The sequence below is a fragment of the Castor canadensis genome, chromosome 5 (assembly GCF_047511655.1).
Source record: "Castor canadensis chromosome 5, mCasCan1.hap1v2, whole genome shotgun sequence".
NCBI classification, from domain to species: domain Eukaryota; kingdom Metazoa; phylum Chordata; class Mammalia; order Rodentia; family Castoridae; genus Castor; species Castor canadensis.
Genome location: NC_133390.1, coordinates 28,271,932 through 28,289,951, shown reverse-complemented (window position 1 = coordinate 28,289,951; position 18,020 = coordinate 28,271,932). Strand labels below are relative to the sequence as shown.

General features: G+C 33.7%; 1 protein-coding gene across 4 annotated transcripts in view; it reads right to left on the bottom strand.

Annotated features, from left to right (window-relative positions):
* Positions 1–18,020, bottom strand: part of Nrip1 (nuclear receptor interacting protein 1) — a 102,006-nt gene that overhangs the window by 58,502 nt on the left and 25,484 nt on the right. For 3 of the 4 annotated variants that reach the window (XR_012447903.1, XM_020186772.2, XM_020186773.2), the window contains one exon: positions 11,856–11,971. The gene's annotated coding sequence lies outside the window, so the exon portion shown is untranslated. Of the gene's footprint in view, positions 1–460; positions 10,480–11,855; positions 11,972–18,020 lie in introns of all 4 variants that reach the window. The other variant, XM_074072882.1, reaches the window with a different exon arrangement.

The window sequence follows — 18,020 nt, the reverse complement described above, 5'->3', positions numbered from 1 at the left end:
CCACACCATTAAGACTATAATATACTGAAATATATTAGGACCATTAAGAATATAATATACTGAAAATTATTTAAAATAATTTCCTAAACTAATTATATGTCCAGAACCACTTCCATGACTTCGCCCAGTTTGTAGTTAAAATCTTAGAATATTTGCTTGAATTTCATCTTTCCCTGACACATTTCAAGTAGGGCAGAAGATTAGTGTCTCAGAACACTTTATAGGGTTTCGTTATCAATCAGGTTACGTTCCCAGTGACGCTTTCAGTAAAATTATCCTATTCCAATGAACTCAAGGGCTGAAGTAAACAAAGCTACAGCCTACTGCTCTTACATACTTTTCATTCATTTCTTTCCTTTTTCTTTACTTAGACATATAGCACATGTCACAGAAAGAGTGCATGTTAAATATTCCTGGAGTGTCACAATATGTAATACAATAAAACAGATTACAGCCCTACCTTTCTTTCACAGCAGTGGTGCCAAGCACAGGTACACCGAAGCAATCAATTTGTTCTGCAGACAGTAAGGCTTTCATAGAATACTAATGCAAAAATCTCTTTTCTTTCTCCTTTGCCTTGACTCCCCAATGCCCTGGTCCCAACCAATACAAGAGGGAGGGCGGTATGTCTTCTGCTGAGATAACCACAACTACTAATCAAGTATACGTGTACAAGGGCACAGGATTAAACCTCCACCAAGCTTGAGTCAGGGTTTGAAAGCACATGCAGAGCACGGTCAAAATTAAACACACACACACACACACACACTCACATTCATGTGCCATGAAAATACAGACGTGTCTACTTCTGTGAATGAATTCATTACACTTTACCGTTCCTCATTTTTTATTTCGGAGGCATAAAATTACCTCCTGTTGAAGTGACAGTTTATATCCAAGAGTGCCCAACAACTGTTTTTCCAGAAATAAGAATCATGATCAGTATTCCTTACATTAAACTGTTTACTGTTTTTCAAGTAAGACATTTTTATAAATTACTTGCCAGTACAGTTTCCATGGACTTATACTTTCAAGTACTAACATAGGGTTAACAGAGTCACCATGCAGTCTTATGATTTTTACACGTAAAAACAGGGTATAGCTCAAGCAACAGCTTTTAAGATTTTTATTTATTTTGAAGCTTTTACATTAAGTATATTCCCCCTCTATTTAAAAAATATTTTCAGGTTTCAAAAATGACTTAAGAAGCACCAGTAACACATTGTAGTTATGGTAACACAGTGGTATATGATTTCATAAATCTGGAGTTTTAAGGTTTCATTTAATTATGCATTTTCATTTGGCTTATTTTTCTTTTATTCAAATTATGAAGAGGTATGTCATTGATTGGATAGGGTGATAGCAGAAGTTTGCTAAATATTTTTTGCCTTTTTAAATTAATTGCTTTATTCTAATTCATCTGCCTTAATTTTCAAGTGACTCTTTTAAGATAGTCAAGGGGCTACACACTAAGCAACAATTAAAAACAAAATAACTAAAGAAACTTATTGGGAGGCTTCCTAAACCAACTTTATTTTCATGTAAACAGCTGCTTCACCACTGTTAAAATACATTTACTTTATTTTGTATTCTTAAAAACATCATTAGAAACAATTAATAAATAATACTAGGGAACTGAATGAAGTATCGCAATAATGCTTAATCAATACTGATGAATTTGTCCTTGACACACTGACCATGTCATCAGGCTACTGTCATGTGATATCATGTCATTTCTCCACCTGGCTCGTGACCTTGTCCTCTAAATGACCTAAAGCTTCCCTCAAGTAGCAGGAGGCCCCTCCCCGCTGTCTCAGCAAGGTCGATTGGGTCAGCATGTCCTCATCTATAATCCACCACCATTTGTCAGCAGGGAGGCTGGAGGAGGCAGGCTTGCTACAAGGGGAGAATGCCCAATTAGGCAGCTGTCACACAAAGCATAGGCTGCAAAATTATCCCCTGTCAAAAGAAAGAGCAGCTGCGGGTGCCAATTACAGCAACCTTTCAACCCTTTAGGTACTGGAAACTACACAGAAGTAAATGAAGAACAATTAGTGATAACAAATCGATGAATTAGGACAGTAAATTAGAAATTACTAGCAGGTGAACTTGGGTCATACATGACATTTGGGGCATACTAGACTCCAGGCAAGAGCAAGATGCACTGAATCACATTAACCATTTCTTTGCAAATAGATCTCAATTCCTACTTTTTTTTTTGCAAACCTGAAATCCTTTAAAGTATCCATGCATAAAAATCTTAATGCATATATAACTTTTGTCTTCATGGACCCAAAGAAATTTGTTTCTTGACAGGAGGAAAATCCTTCAAAATAATAAGTCAAATAAGTTCTAAATGTTCTTACACAATTCATGTTATCCCCTCATACTTAAATTTTTAAAATATGGCACACAAAATCCAAAATATTTGTTCAAATAATCACACTTAGCAATACTATATGTATCTTTATAAAGTACTTGTCCTAGTTCTATTTTAATCATATATATAGAAAAAGATCTATTTGAGAAAACAACTGGGTATGAATTCTGAGAAAATTGTTCTGCTAATATTATAATGTTGAAGTAAAATTTCTCTACATGAATGTGATTTTATATACAAAGAATTGCAAAGTTTACTTTTATTATAATGCCTATAAAATATCAACCATAAAATTACTGTTTTAGATTATTCAGCTCCAATCTTATGAAAGTGGTATACATTAAGTCTGAAACATGGCACGTCAATGCACTTGGACTCTATTCTACTAATGTATTTGGTAGGTAGTTGTAGCTGGCAACAGAAGAGGAACAACCTGGACCAACAACCCCATAGTGAAGAGTGAATCCATATGGCTGGTGACTGTTTATGAAACATGGTGTCAATGTGCCTTAAAATAGCATGTATGCTCAAAAACAACTTTCTTAAAGTCCATTTTAAAACTAAAATTGCTTTTTTCCCTTAGGAAAAAAAGCTCATTTTCCTACACCAATTCTTCAAAATTTAGAAAATCTGAATGGTATGGGCTGTAATTTCTCAAGAAGCAGGGATAAATGCTTAACAGAACATCTAAATCACACATGGGTATACGTGAGGAAGAGAAGGTGAGGGCAGTAAAGGAAGTACTTTACTCATCCCTCCTCCAGCACAGAATAATGAATCATAGTAGCCAGAGGGGAAGTGTGTCTCTAATTCCTGGTTCCTAAATCTAACCATTTGATAAATTTCCAGAAGACAAAAGACAGGAGGAGAAAACTTCTCTATTACAAGTTTATTTGAGAATTTGAATTAAAAGCCATATTTTACCCTTTAAAAAAATAGCTATTTATAAATTTTTCTCAGTTTTAGAATGCAACCGTCATAAAGTCAGACAAAAAGAATTCAAAGAAAAGGCAAGTAGACAGGAATGAAGGAGTTAATGCCTTTACAATTCCATTTCCATCATACGTGGGTGACTATCTCTTTAAATAATTTAAATCCTCTCCATCAACTACAAAGCTGTTTTGAAGCCATTTAGCTTTGTTCTTTACATGTGTTCTAATTAAGAAATGACCTTGTCATCACACACACAGAAATCCAGGATTATTTCCTACAGCAAAAATTCACAAAGCCCCCCCAAAAAAGAGAGGGAAGAGGAAAAAAGACTTCTTCCTCAGTTCTTCACTAAAGGAAGTTGTTGGTTGGCTGAATGCTGAAGCAGTTTCACTGCATAATTTTTTTTGTTGTTGTTGAATGTCACAGGGCGGGTTAGTGTGACCTTGAGCTGCATCAGCAGCACAGCAAGGGTCGAGATGCCTGCAGGCGCCCTTGTACTGGATTTGCAAGACAAAAACCTTCAAACTGGCTGAAGGACATCTTAAATCTCTTCAAAGGTTTTCCCCGAACTAATCTGGGCTGCTCTTAGCAGGATCTGTGCCAGTGTGAGAAGCAAAATTAAAAACAAGGTCTTTGACAGGATGTTGTATCCTTTTAACCCTTCCCAAGCAGAACAGGACAAACCCCAAGCACTCTGGAGAGATGGTTTGCCTAACAAATTATGTAAGCAAGCAATCACAAAGGATGGGATACTATTAGTTCTCAAAAGTAAACAACCATTGCTTGATGCTTATTAAAGAATTCAGGCTGAGTTTTTTCTCGACCATATTTTAGTGTAAACCTTAAAGCTCTAGCTTTTACATTTGTAGAGCCAGTTTACAGGTAAAGATTGCAAAAATATTTCCACTGATGTTAATCTGTAGAATTTTCATTTTTTTTAAAGAATAAGTTTTTGTCTGGCTCAATCACAAACTTCATGCATCCTGTAGTATATAGCTTTCTAAAATTACAAAGAGTAAAACTATATCATATGATTACTACATTTTTTTATTCCTATTGTGATGAATACAATGTAAAGAAGGGAAAAATCAGCAGAAAATCAAAAGTGGATGTAAATAAAACAGGGAGAACAATCTCAGTTTTGCTACAAGAAAGACTGGCATTTTGTAACTGCTTTTTAACATTCCCAAAGCATAGGTCAAAATGTAAAGTATTAATGCCCCTGAAGAGTTACTATGGCCCCAATCAGATATTAGAAACTAGACCCCCAAATTCATATGTTAATAGTATTTTCAGGTGGGGCCTCTGAGATGTAATTAGGGTTAGAGGAGCTCATGAAGGTAAGGGCCCCATAAGGTAGCTTCATAACAAAAGAAAGAACCACTCAGCTAGCAGGTTTGATTTGTCTCCCCACTTGACTGACTAAGCTCTGCCATGTTAAGATACAACAAGAAGAACCTCACCAAATGCAAGCACATGTTAGCACCATACCCGTACACTTCTTGGTCTCTGGAACCATATAAATAAATATCTATTCTTTATAAATTATTCAATCTCAGGTATTTTATTATAGCAACAGAGAACAGATTAAGACAAGGCTGTTTGACTTTTCCTGGGTAATAACCTCAAAAATTTAATTTTGTAGCTATAGTAGGCAAATTCTGAAATCATTACTCTAGAACAAAAACAAAAAGATGAATGAAACAGTCCTAGCTCTCAGAAATAAATAGTCCAGTGGACTAGAGCTTATTTAAAACACAATACTCTACAATCACTAGGTTTCCATCTATGACTTAATGTGTTATCATTACATGTAAGGTATTCATGATTAGTTCTAAAAAGTAATGAGTGTAAAGATGGAATTTCTTAAGATTCAAGAAGCAGCAAATTATTCTTTAAAAAACAGAACAAACTCAGATTCTGCTGAATAGCAAGTACACTTGAATACATTAAAATATACTTTCCCAAGTGGAACAGAAAAAAGGTAGGGTGATACCTAGTGGGTAACACACTAGAGTATAAAATAAGTATGCATTTCTTCTTTAGTCACTGTGCAAAAGGACAGAGTGTATATATTGTGCTAACTGCTATGACTAAAGTACATAAAAAATGCTCAAGAACACAGAGTAGGCTGTAACTAAGTTTTTGGTTCTTATGCATATGTGCTGGTAGCGAGGTGAGATGGTTAAAGAAATGAATACGAGCTAGTTAGGCAGAAGAGAATGGCAGCTATTCTAGGTGACAGAAATGTATTTAAAGGCAGGGAAGAACAGAGTGTGACACAGGAAGGGGGACTGCCCATAGTGACTGGAGATTAGGCTAAAAATGTAACTGCAACCAAGGACTTTTTGAGTCAAGGCCATTCTAAGGAGCTGGCCTTTATCTGGTGGGCCCTGGAAGGTTTATAGGCAATGATATGATTAAATGCATATTTAAAAACAAAAACAGAAGCTGTGCGGTTGTTGACTGCTTGAAGAGAAGAAATTGTAGATCAGTTCGTACAGGGAAGAAATTGCAGTCAAAATAAGGCAGAGGCAGGAAAGCTGAAGAAAAAGCTCTGAAAACAAAGAAAGCTGGTTTGAATATTTAGAAAGCAATTTGTGTAACATAAACAGCCTTATAGAACAGGTATTATTTAATAACAAAAGATGAAAATAGTTACTAATCTGAAGTCTACATGTGTAAAATAGATTGAAATTATCTCTATCAAGCTTCAAGAAAAAAAATTCTTGTGGGAGTCTGCCACGTGTACCTTTTCAGATTAGGTGAAGGCATATATCCTTGGGCTTCCACCAGAGAGAAAGACACAGAGAAAGAGAGAGACAGAGAGAGAGATGCCCAAATAACAATATGGCTTCTGGAGCTAAGTGTTTCATCCAACGCCAACTGGGCGAGTTACTATGCTTAGGATGCTGAATTAAAAAAATTAAAAACTCCCAACATTCTGTGGGCTTTGTGTGTCTAGATTATCACTCATAATCATAAATTTCCAAACTCCAGTTCACATCATGACATCATCATTCAATAAAAAGACTATGAGTAAAAGGAGCTGTGAGTAAATCAACAATCTGACTAGCAGCAATGTTGGTATGGCCATCCAGCTGAAAGGTACACAAAGCATTCCCAGAACTCTCAGGGAAGACCCAGCACCCACGTAATTTGAAGAGTAGTTAAATACTCTAGAGACTGACTGTCCTGCTAAGACCTCAGAAAGAATTTAACAGAGTATCAGCCAAGGTAAGAGAGTAGGGAGTGAAGAACAGGAGTCACTAGGGCCAAGTAAATATCTGTCAGAGAGCAGACTGTACTCTCAGAAAAGGAGTGCCAGCGGGTTGAGGTAAGTGAAGGGGAAGGTCACACAAAGGAGAGAAGAATAAAAGACATGAAGGGAAGTCTATCACTCCTTTAAAAGAAGATATCACCTGCATTCCGTGACATCATTAAGAAAATGACCAAACCTCCAAAACCTTTAGAATATGAAGAAGCATTCAGTTTCACAAGGCACTTAAAAGCCAGGGATACAGACAGGGCATAACTAGGAATGACCTTAAGAGTATCCACAAATAAAATGACTTCTTGAGTAAGCATCTCTGTCTTATGACTGCCAAGCTAACACTTGTCTAGACATTAATAGAAGAGTGGTAATATGATAAGTCTTAAAGATGTTTAAAAAACCTTATTAATCTACAAACACAAAAATTAGGCGACATTACTGAAATAAAGAGGAGAATATTCTGTTGGCAACTGAAAATTAATTCCTATAAGACAGCAGTTTGAAAATGTGGTCCCAGGATGCTCCAGAGTCCCCATGATCTATTCAGAAGGCACAAGAGCTCAAGGCTACTTTTACACAATACTTAAATGCTATCTGCCTTTTGATATCTTTCTCTCATCAATGTACAATAGCATTATAGAGGCCAATAAAATGAATCCTAAGCATTTTTGTGTTTTAAATTTTTCCTGCATTTAAATTTCTAACATGGTAGATATCAATTAATATAATTTCCTAAACAAAAATTCACTTGGGTCCTCAACAGTTAAAGAATACAAAGGGGTCCAGAAAACAAGAAGTTCGAAGCTACTGAGATAAAAGTCAAAGAAGTACAATACTGGTTATCTTCAATAAAATACTTCTCAATTTCAAGAATTTCCACTATAACCATGCCAGATAAAGAATGTTCTTTATACAGAAATGTCCGCACGACATAGTTAAAGAAAGAAAAGACTGATCTTTTTAAAAGATTAGCAGACTAAGGACTTGAAACATCTTCCAACTTTGCACAGTTTTATACTGAATTTACCACATTAGAAGTAAAAAAATCCACAAACATTTATAAAGAAGCTTCTATGTGTTAAGAGATGAAACTACAAGGATAACTAAGCAATAAACCAGCCTTTACTGGGTTTACAACCTGCTCAGGGGAAAAAAAATTAATCAACAACATAGTGAGATAATACTTAAGACATGAACAAAGTGAAAGTACTGAAGGACAAGTTTGGGGCACAGGGGGTGGGGGGGGAAGACGAGCAGACAAAGCAGAGGGCTGTTTTTAAATGAGGCCATCTAGTAGATGGTATGTGAATTAAAGAAAGGGACAATCAAGGCTTTGCAATTGGAAAAAAAAATGCTTTAGCATTCTTTAGGGAGTGGGAGGAACATCAGCCCAATAAAGAAAGCATCCATCTGCAGTACATGGCATGTTCTAGAAAACTTAAGTATCACCTCAAAGAACAGAATTGCTAATTATTAAAAACTTTTACAAAATGCAACAGAGTAATTTGATATCCACTAAGTTTAATGATGAAAGATTTGGACTTATTTTCTGTATGTCTTTTGCTTAATTTCCAAGCTGATGTCAGCAGAAGCCTTTTAAAACTACTAAAAGTACTAAAGTTACTAAAAAACTAAAGTGAAATAAAAACACATAAATAAAAATTGGTCCTTCGCTATCAATATTTTGAAACACACTAGCTTAGAGGAAGGTCTGCAATATGGCAGGTTCAGAGGAGAGGCAATTATCAAGAGACAGAGCTCCAAACTAGAAGCATGCCCAGTTTACAAGGCGAATGGTCTTTCTATGGGTAAATACAAAACAGAAAAACCAATGGGGTTTGAAAATTACTACTTTATATCTGATCCAGAAAGGGGAAATTCTAGTTACCTAAATAAAATTCATCATTAGGTCTATTGTTAGAATCACACCAATTTCAGATGTGCAAACTGCAGACCATGTAGATGAAGGGCAAATGGGCAGAGAACCAAGGAGAATATCAGATTCACCACAGTTCACTCAAGTGAAAAAGACCAGGGTCTGTGTAAGAACAGAAGTGAACTGACAGTTCAATCAGCAAATTTTTAAATTATTATATACCATTTGAAACCTTTCATGGAAAAGATAAAAACATCAGTTGATATGGAGGTTTGGTAAAAGGCAGGGATTTCCCTCCCAAATTAATGTTACTTATATTAATTGAAGTATTAGGTTCAAGACTATAAAGTCCATTTTTAAGGATACCAAATTACAGAGAAATGTTGACTATATTAATGTTTCCTATTGCAATAATAAGTTAGCATTGACTAAAGAAGGCTTGTTATTTTTCATATTAGTCCCTCTGTATCTGTGGTTTTGCTTTCCACAGTTTTAATTACCTGTGGCCCAGTTTGGTCAGCATAGTACGTAAGGTATTTTGAGAGCAAGAAAGAACACATTCACATAACTCTTATACTATTAGTTATTATTGTTAATTGCCTTGTGCCTAATTTACAAATTAAACTATGAAAAGGTAAATAGGAAAAAGTGTGTGTGGTACTGTACATACAAGTCTTTATACTATCCATAGCTTCGGGTATCCACTTGGGGCCTATCGATATGGAACAGTACTTTCAGGTGTTTTATACAGTTTGGAGAAGGCATTTTGTTTGGCAGACTTTATCTACCTGGGAATCCAACTTCCCATAACCATTGAATCACTGCCCATTTTTGTATCTTTATACAGAAACCTCTATGTCTGACATAAAAGCTTAATAGTTAAAAGACATTTGTTGGAAGTCATCAATAATTTAATCAAACTAGAAAAGTATGCACAGTAAAGAACTTTCCAGTGAACAATCATCACATACAACAATAAAATTCCCTGTAGGTGGAAAAAGAGAATGTTAAAGTATTTAGACTAAATTGATTCATGTCAATTATCTAATTCTATCCAAGATATTCAGTTTTTTGTCAATTTTTATTAAAAATAGCAAATAAATATTAAATATTGAAATGAACAGAGCCCAGAAAATATATGGAGTCTTATAAAATAACACTGAAGTGTAAATTTATCTTGTTAGTTACTAAATAGGATGGCTACACTTCGTGCAGAAAGTGAGCTGACAAGTAAGCTAACAAGGGAAATCTAGCCCTAAGACACTAAAAATTTTTAACCACCTCATGCTTTATTTGGTGGTTTCAATATTCAAAAATTTAAAAACAATCCCAATCCTCTTTTTTAGGTTCTCATTCAAAGGGACATTACTATTCTTAAAAATCTAAGAGTGTGACTGTATGACAAACTACAGGAGAAAAAAAGAACCCTTATGAAATATGCTAAGTTCAGACTTCAACTTGTCAAATACCACTCTACCAGTTCCTCCTTTTCGGGACACAATCCACTAACTAAGAGAAAGCATACTGAAAAGACATTTGACAATTTGACCCAATGTCTCCCAACTTTTTTGACCATGGGCTCCTCATTCAAAAATGAAGAATAGTTTAATGAAATACATTTTAGAAAACATGCACTTGACATATTCAGTTTTAAAATCTTGAAACATTTTGCATATATTTACAGAATCTAGAAAAACCACTGCTGATGATTCATTTTTATGTGTTCAAAGTTTGTCTGCTGTTCTAAATAATACTTATTTAATCTGGAAAAAAGATCTAATACAATCCATTTTTTTCTGAGACATATGCATGACACATGGCACTTACAATATAATCTAAGCTGGCTCAAACTTGCAATCCTTCTGCCTCAGTCTCCAGAGTACTGGGATTATCAGATAAACTGCATTATTTTCTAAGGACAATTTATTGGCTATATACATTTACCTGATAGCTACTTATCCAGTTATCCTAAGTGATCATTGCCTATTCTTCCAGTTACTGGATGAAACAAGGGTGCTGACAAAGAATGACAACAAATTAATTATATCATAGGGAAGTATTATAGGAATACGTATTGTTATAATGTTTGTTTTCACAAAGTTAAAAGTTGAGAAAGGGGTTCAACACCAAATATGTTTCATGAAATATATAAGCAGGTCTCTGTGTATCAAGCATTTATTAACACATAATTATGTACAAATGAAAACCCTTTTATTATTTATAAATAAAAGCCTAGTTGATTTAAGTTCCAATTTAGAAGATGAAAATGTGAAAAATCTAACTTGCAACAAAATAATCACGAGTAATTTTATTCAGTCCTTTTAAAAAATGCTTTATAGATTTTCTTGGTGGAATTATAAGAAAAGATAAACATTAAGGAGAGTGATTGAAATAATTTCATCACTAGGTTTTCTGAATATGAGAACAGTGAAGAAAAGGGACTATTATCACTGGACAACCATTTTATTCCTCTTGGTAGACAGCAAGCTTCGCTCACCTCAAAAACAACATGGTCAATTAAAGCATTACAAATTTCAGAATGCTGTATCTGCTATCTCTCTTCTGACTAGAGTTTTCAGTTTGCTAGCTGAAAATGAACTCTTCACAAGTAATTACGAGAACAGTAATCAATCAACATGGCTTTTCCCAGTTTACATGGATTGCTTCCGTCCAGGAATAAATAGCATAAGGTTCAAAAGCTTAACACATGACAAATTCATTTAGGTTGTAGCTACACTAGAAAACAGGAGTGTTAATCCAACCAGAATTCAAACTACTCACTCATCAATTTTGTTCACTGCCTACCTTCCTATGTTAATTTAATACAGTCAATTTATCATTTCTCAGAAATACTTTGTAAGAGGCAGACATTTTACATAATTCCAAAAGTAATCATTGACCTATACCCACAATAATAAAACACATTTCAATTTTTCCTTAAAATAATAATTAACTTTTTATCTGAAATCAGGGTGCTATTTCAGGTTTTATATTAACTTTCCATTTTCTGTGGGTTTTGGTTAAAAACAAATTAAGTAACATCAACACAAATGCTATTTCTTCTTTCAAGCTTCCCAGGCCCTTTCTCTAGAAGTAATCTACCCATTATGTTCTCAAGAATATTTTTGTGCTTTACCCATGGCACTTAACCTCTGTTACTGTTTGATGGATGGATTTATTTACATTTATTCTTTAGTTGCAATTCCTTAAAGGTGAGATATGACTTTATTTTTCTTTTTAACCATATTACCTAATGAAAAAAAATCCACACAGGTAAAGTACAAAATACACATTTGGTGATTATAAAATAATTTACAACTAAGAATGAATTGTCTGAAACACATCAAAGCCACAATGAGTAAGTCCAAAGAACTCAAGAAAAATATTCTCACCGTCTGACTCCAAGGTTTGAGCCTCTGCTTTCTGAGAAAGGAAATTGAGAAGGCTGTTGAAAAGGAGTTGAGATATCATCTGGAGTCTTCAGATTCTTCTGTCCTCCTACAGTCAGCTATGCAGGGTAACAAGGGGGAAAAGATGGTTTAGTAACAATTCCTAACCAGATTCAAGTATAAACTTAGTACCTTTTCTTCTTCAAGTTCAATGCAGAAGGAGTCATTTGACAAGGAAGCATAAATTGTTTACGAATGTCAGTACATTAAAGGAAAGCAAAAGATTCTTGCTTTCCAAATAATACATTTACTTAATTGATAAAAGTTCCAACAAAGTAAACATGAAAAAGGTTTATAGTTGCTAAAATGTGCTTATTAACCTATGCTGACTTGGAATTTCTGAATATTTTGCCAAATTAATTCAATTATGATTCATACAGAAATTCTAATACTCCTATAGACATAGTTCAAAAAAAAAAGGAATGGAAAATAGTTCTAGTTTCTCCCATAATAAAGTTGTTTTAGTTTTAAAATATTAATAATGTAACTTTTCCAACCCAATAAACATCAATTGACTTACATCTATACAAAGACTTATAGAGCAATGTGCAAAGCAGATTTACTTTTAATAGCCAAAAACTGCAAACAACTTAAATGTCCTTTAACAGGTTACTCTGCAACAATATACTATCGATACAATGATAATAGTAACAATGAAAACCATGGATGAACATCAAAATAGTTATCCGGAGCACAAGAAACGCAGAGGTGGGGGGAACACTGTGTGATACCATTTGAATATAATTCTAGATGATGCAAATTAACCTAGTATAAAAGGTGACCTGGGGAAGGAGGACATAGATGGGAAGGAATGCAAATGGGTGTTATCTTAATATTATAGTGATGGCTTCATAGGTGTGCACATATACCAAAATTTATCAAATTATCTACCACAAATATGTGCAGTTTAATATAATTATACCTCAGTAAAGCTGTAAAATATTAAAGTATTTTATGTCCCTTGATGCAACAAGCCTAGATTTTATATTAATTAAGAAGAAAAAAACCATAGAGGGTATGCACAACTACTTAGCCATAAGGATGTTCATTACATACATTAAAAATATTAGAAATAGCTACTAAATGTCAAAAGAACTGAAAACAGTAAATAAATTTTGAGATGTTCCAACATTGGATATAATGTGGCCTCTAAAATACTACACAAGAAAATTACATTATTTTAAAAAAGGAAACAATCCTGTGTTCGGCATAATTGAATGTTTATATTAAAAGTGTACAAAAGTAAATGGAATAATTATTTCTGTATTTAAAAGCAATTATTTTTTCTTTCTGCAGATTTATTCTAATGAATAAACATGTACTGCTTTTCTAACAAAGAAAACAAATTAATGGATGAAAATAGCAACAATCTAAAACTTCCTACTCCCTAGTACAAGTATAAAGTAAATAATTCTAAAAGGTAGTACACATTACAGAGGTAGTTCTGGGCTATCACGCCACCTCTACCAGAGACTTACTAAATAAAAAGGCAGGTCTGACCAGAAAAATGGAAGCAATCATTAAGTTACATGTTTTACCAGTTACAAAGCACTTTCATGGGCATGATCTTCCCATCTCAGTGAAATGCCTAAAGATTTTAGAGGGAAAATAGATACTGAGCAAGGCCCCAAATTATAGATCTTGGATTCAAATCAGGCCTTGACTGCAAATTCTGATAGGAGTTTTCAAAGCAGTAGGAAACAATCACGTTTCTTGATTAATTACATCTAGAAGTAAGTTTTCACACATAAACTTAAAAATAACCACATTTGCAATAACACATATGAGAATGTGTCATAGACCTCCAGAATTTTCTAAATTTCCAAACTCTAAGCTATAACCAAAGCAAGTTTAAATTGCATCCTGTCAACATTATCTATCAAGTCACTGAAATTCTAGTAGACTTTAATTGTTCAATTTTCAGTTACATTTCTTTCCTTCTTGAAAAACATTACTTTCTATTTTAAAGTTAGAATAAGAAGATAATCATAACTATATTTAAGAAGGCTGTGAACAGTGACCTACAAATTGATGTCAAAAGATTTAACTTGATGGGACTTTAAAATACTTCCTCTCTAGCTAAGCCATTCTTAGTATGGGTATCCAGAAAAAAACAGTCCCCAAATAGGCATACTCTATAAAGAAAACTTCCTACTCTGAACAAGAGTAAAAAGTAGGTATCTTCAGAGTAGCATTTTAAGGAGCTGTTCAGTGTCTAAGGACAATGCTTTGAAGCCTAAGAAACCATTACAGCTACTACTCTTAACCAATATCCCAGGACTCAGAGAGAGTTCATAGGTATTGACAGCTGTCCTGTAGAGTGGATGCTACATGTGAAACACAATGCCAAGCTTTTCACATATATGACCTTGAAAAGAGCCCAACAAGGTGACTTTTATTATCCCCATCTTATAGATGAGAAAACTGAGTTTAAGTTACCCCAATCACAAAGTACTTAAGAGGCTGAAGAATTCAAATTGTGGTAACATTTTACTTGGAAGAAAAAAAAAAAAAAGGAGCATCAGCAGTTATCTGGAACATATATACTGACTTTTTTCTACTGCTATTCATCTACAATGGTCTGAATTCATGTATTGCAAAAACAAAAAAATACTTGATATTAGTAGATGAACTTCATGAGTGCACGTTTTCACATAAAGGAGATAAAAATATTTCAATCCCCAAATCTGTCAGTATTTTGCCATATTCTATAATTATTTATTTTAATGGGTGGTCTCTATTGAAGCATTATTACATCCCTTTTGAGTTACAAGTATGGCTTTACAAAAGATAAATTTTAAAAATATTTAAATAACATTTAACAAAAGATAATATAGAACAAAAAGATAATACAGAAAAGGTACTTTCACAGATTAATATATACAAGTTTACTTCTATTTATAAATGGGTAAATTATTCTCATATACAAATCAATGAATCATGACAAGAAGCACGCCTATGAAAAGAAAATGTTTAAACCACTTTATCATAATGATATAGTGGAATATTATGCAATCATTAGAATATGTTTTCTAAGACTATGAAATGACACGGTAATATCAGAATATAATGCTTTAAAAAAAAAAGCAAGACACTATTCATTTGAAGTGAACAAACTGTTAAACAAATTAGAAGACTAGGCAGGCTAGTGGCAGAATTACTGCATGAACAGATAACCACAGGCTCCATGACAGTCAAAAAGAAGGAAACAAGATAAACAGAATAGCTGATACATTCAAATACAGCAAGGTAGAAAGGAGGCCACTTTATATTTATGAAGTGGTGAGGAATGGTGTCTCTGAGGAAATAACAACTACGATATGTAAATAACCTGAAGCCCTAGTCAAAACAAAATCAAGTGAGGAGAATTTCCAGTAGAAATAATAGCTAATGCAAAGGCTACAATGCAAAGATATGTCCAAAACTTGTATGCAAATAATGATATCAGTATCAATTATGATAGCCAACTTGTAAACAAAATAAAGTGGTAAAGGGATAAGCCTAAAAGTGGTAACCAAAAACAAAAAAAAAAAGCAAATGGAATGAACTAGTGATTCATGGAACAAGGATGAATCTCAGAAACTTAATGCTTAGTGAAAGAAGCTAGACACAAAGGATATCTACAGTGCATGATTCCATTTACATATGAAATATCTTGAAAAGCTAAATTATAGAGAAAACAGATAACCTCCTGGGACAGAACAAGGGGGCAGACATTGTAAATGAGCATTTAGGAACTGTGGGGATCAAAATGTTCTAAAACTGGACTGTGGTAATGGCTGTCTAACTGACTCAAAAGAATCAAGCAGAACAACTACAATGGGTGAATTTCATGACATTTAAATTATACCCCAGTTGTAAAAAAGATCCTAAAGGATGTACTTTAGCCAGATGTACCAGGTGGTGCATACGTATAATCCTAGCTCCTAGGGAGGTGGAGTTAGGAGGATCACAGTCCCAATCCAGCCTGAACGTAAGAGCAAGGCTGTATCTTGCACAAACAAACAAAAACCCAAAAAACAAAAGAACTGGGGCGCATGGTTCAAGTGATAGAGCACTAACAACTAACAAGCATACGCCAAGTTCAATCCCTAGTACCATACAGAAAGAAAGAGACAGATATGCTTCATACAGAATTTAAAGAATTAAATTGCTGTAAAAGTAACTGTCTACCTCTTTCATACACTACTAATAAAAATGTAAAATATGGTGTACTGCTATGGAGAATAGTTAAGTAATTCTTTAAGAAAAGAACAGTTACAATATGATCATATAACAACTTGTGTCCATTAACTGTTGAGTAAACAAAACATGATTAATCCATACAATAGAATACTATTTAACCACTGAAACTTGCTACAACACAGATTAACTTTATAATGCTAAGTGAAAGAAACCAGTCACCAAAAACCATGCTTTGAATGATTCAATTTATTTGAAATATCTGGAATAGACAAATTAATAGAGATACAAAGATTAGTGGCTGGGAATAGAGAAAGATGGGACTGCGGTATGAATGCTAAAGGGTATATGGTTCCTTTTTAGGGTCAAGAAACTTAAATTAATTGGTGTTAGTTACACACCCATGTAAACATAAAAACCAAAATCAATGAATTGAACACTTCACATAGGCAACACTTTTGGTGTATGAATTGTACCTCAATAATGCTGCAAAAGATGATTATTCACCTGGTATTTATTAAAACATCAAAGTTAATTTCAGCATAAAAACCTGGAACTCTAATTTTACTGATTGGCTTTTGAGCTTGTTTCACATTTATCTCAGTTTGTAGGCCTAAAATTAACTCTGGCTACATAAAATGTTTTTAAAAGTAACTAGATTTTCATAAACCATTAGCAAACAGAAAGTAGAATTTTAAAACTTTAGGGGTTGGCAAAGTTGCTCAAGTGATAGAACACTTGCCTAGCAAGCAGAGGTCCTGAGTTCAACACCTAGTAACTGCAAAAACAACAACAAAACACACATAAGGAATAACAGTAACTTATAAACATCACATGTTCTATATGGAGAAAATGTACTGAAAACATTTCCAATGGAACCTAAACATGCTAAACAAATGGAATGACATCATGTTCATAATAGACTTAATAAGGTAAAATGACAATTCGTCCCAAGTTGAACCAACACATTTAGTGCAATGTCAATCAAAATTCAAAAAGTTTTGTAAGTTGATTCTTAAACTTACATGGACCAGTGAAAGACCATTATATAGGGACCCAACCAAAAACAAGACAGTAGGGTTTGCCTTGCCAAATGCCAAGACTTCTTGTAAAGCACTGAATGTTAAGTTCATGTGCTCCTGGAAAAGAGACAGACAAATTGCCAAAGAAGAAGCAAAATATCACATATATGGAAAATATCTGACAGAAAGGATAGTGCATACCACCTAAGGAAAAAAAAGTCATTTGATAATGCTGCAACATTTGAGAAGGAAAAAGAAATTGGATCCCTACTGTCTAATATTTTAAAAAAAAAAATTCAAGGGGATTAAAGTTTTAAAAAGGAAAGAATCTGTTCATCTTTTAAAACTAAAATGTAAAAGAATATGGACTTTGTGTAGAGAAAATTTTCTTAGGACATATTTAACTACAAACCATAAGATTAATAAAATCAACTGAATTAACATTAAACATTTCCATTCATCAACAAATACAATAAAAGGTAATGAAAAGGTAAACTACAACACTACAAAACACACAGGCGAGAAACAGTATCTTGTATATGTTTGTGTGTGTACGTATCTTAAACATTTTACTTAAAAATGGATAAGATATAGAGAAAGTAACCTTAACAAGAAATATAAAAGCTCAAAGAGGATGGGTTAAGTGTCCATGGTAGAATGCAAGAAATGGTTTGGTATGGGAACTTAAAGCCCAAGTTCTAATTCTGTACTATACATTCAGAATTATGTATTTTAAAATATTTTTAAATTTAAAAAATATAAAATGTAAGTCTTCCATTTATATATACAGTATTGATTGAATAGTTTTAAGGACACAATGGAGAAAAGACATGACAACATTTCACAAAAGATTACATCAGTGGTAAATAATCACATGAAAAGATGTTCAACCTCATTAGCAATA